The following is a 2,500-nucleotide window of genomic DNA, read 5'->3' on the forward strand; positions in this document are numbered from 1 at the left end:
TGTATGTCTGTATTTGTGTGTTTGTATATGTGTCTGTGTCTGTGTGTGTTGTTTTGCCTTAGTGCAAGCAAGATTTTGACACGCCTAGTCGCTTTGTATTTTGCAAGCGTCTGTCTGTGTTTCCACCTCTGTTCCTGTCTCCCATTCACATCCCCCCCCTGCCTATAATTGCAGAGAATCATTGCTCTCAAATCATCTGACATTCCCCGTATCAAAGACGAATAAAAAATCGAAAAAAATCCGATACAAGGAGCCACAAACCTGCTTAACGAGAAGGCGAAGACCATTCTTTTTTTATCAATAAACTCCTTAAGTCACCTTAAGCCATAACCCCATAAGTCACCTTCAAAGTCATTTTCTTGCGCGCATAATTACCCCTCATTTGCCCCCTAAATGACGTGCTCTTAATCAAACAACTTCAAGAAAAAGTAAGTATTAAATTATAGCGTAAGAGAAGGGGCTGAGAGGGGGAGGGGGAGGGGGGACCACGGCATGCCTGAGGGAACATACGGGACTTTCGGTTGTAAACGGGGGGGGGGGGTCTGTTGCCCTTTTTACGTTGTTGTTGCTATGACTGTCATTTATTATAGATTTTGTTGTCTTTCCTATCATTATTATCGTTATTATGTTTTTTGGGAGCGTTGGCCACGTAGTTCTTAACTCGAAAAGTTAAGAACAATTTTTTTTTATCAGAGTATGGTTTAGCTTCGATGCCGGTGAATGTTGGCGTTGATCCGAACCGCGATCCGGATCCAGGAATCCCGTAAAGGATTCAGTAGCACTGCGAGGGAACACGGGCGCCGCCTGAGTGCTCGGGAAAGAGGCGATTTTAATGTAATTCTTCAAGTGAATATTTTTTCATTGCGTCAGACTGTATTGCTCTCTCTGAGTGCTTCCAGTTATTTTCATTATTGTTGTTGTTCTTGTTCTTGTTGTTGGTGTTCTTGTTCTTGTTATTATTATTATAATTTTCATCATTGATATTATCATTGTTATCATCATTATCATTGTTATTATCATCCTTATTATTATGATGACACTATCATCATCATTATTCTCCCTGCCATAAACAACATTTTATGCGACATGTGAAGAGAGAGAGAGAGAGAGAGAGAGAGAGAGAGAAGAAAGAAAGAAGGAAGAAAGAGAAGAGAGAAGAAAGAGAGAGAGAAGAAGAGAGGAAGGGACGCAGACAGAGACAAGCAAAGACAGACAAAAACAGAGCAGAGACAGAGACAGGGACAGAGAGAGAAAGAGACAGAAACAGAACAGAAACAGTGACAAAGGCAGACAGAAACAGAGCAGATATACAGACAGACAGAGACAGACAAACAAACAGAGACATAGACACACAGACAGACCGACAGACACACCGAGAGGCAGAGAACAAAGACAAAAACAGAGACAGCGACACAGCCTGAAAATGAGGTTGCGCCGCGCCTGCGACCCTCGCCCTTCGGAGAGGCAACCCGCCCGCCTCCACGACCTTACCCGCCCCTCGGAAGCTGGGTCACAGACTCCCTCCCCCCTACCGTGGCGCCCTTCCCCTGACCCCATCTCGGCGGAGGGGGGAGGGGGGGGGTAACGAGCACCCACAGCCAGCCCTCTTTGCCTGCGTTGAACTTAGGAACTTTAGGAACTTAGTGAACGGCCTCTCGTGAACGCTCCCGCAGGCGAGGGACTTCAGGACGGCCGGTGGGGCTGCCGCTGGGGGTGCCCCGTGGGAGAGGGGGTGGGGGTGGAGGGGGGGCTTTGTACGGGTGTCTCATTTGCTCTCTCTTGGTCCTCGCTCTCTTTGAGCTCTCTCTTCCTTTCTCTTTCCTCTCTCTTTCTCTCTTTCTCTTTCTCAATCTCTCTCTCTCTCTTTATCATTCTTTCTACTCTCTCTCCGTCTCTCTCTCTCTCTCTCTCTCTCTCTCTCTCTCTCTCTCTCTCTCTCTCTCTCTCTCTCTCTCTCTCTCTCTCTCTCTCTCTCTCTCTCTCTCTTTAAGTATGTATCTATCTATCTATGTATCTATCTGTCTCTCTCTATATATATACATACATATATATATATATATATATATATATATATATATATATATATATATATAAATATACACATATATATATATATTTATATATGTCGTGTATATTTATATGTTTTGAGAAGGAGAGAGAGAGAGAGAAAGAAGGAAAGAAGAAAGAAGAAAGAAGAAGAAAGAAAGAGAAGAAGAGAAGAAGAAACAAGCACAGAGAGAGAGAGAGAGAGAGAGAGAGAAAGAAGAAGAAGGGAGAAGAGAGGAAAGAGAGATGAAGAAGAGAAGGAAGAAGGAAGAAAGAAAGAAGAAAAACAGAAAGAAGAAGAAGAAAGAAGAAAGAAGAAGAAAAAGAAAGAAGAAGAAGAAGAAGAAAGAAACTCCCAGATACGTAGATATATAGAGTTGGGGCGATAATTACGTATAAAAAGCAGATTTGAATAACACGAAGGTCAGTCGGAGGTGGAATCTGGCGCTCCTCC

The sequence above is a fragment of the Penaeus vannamei genome, chromosome 37, assembly GCF_042767895.1.
Source record: "Penaeus vannamei isolate JL-2024 chromosome 37, ASM4276789v1, whole genome shotgun sequence".
NCBI lineage: Eukaryota > Metazoa > Arthropoda > Malacostraca > Decapoda > Penaeidae > Penaeus > Penaeus vannamei.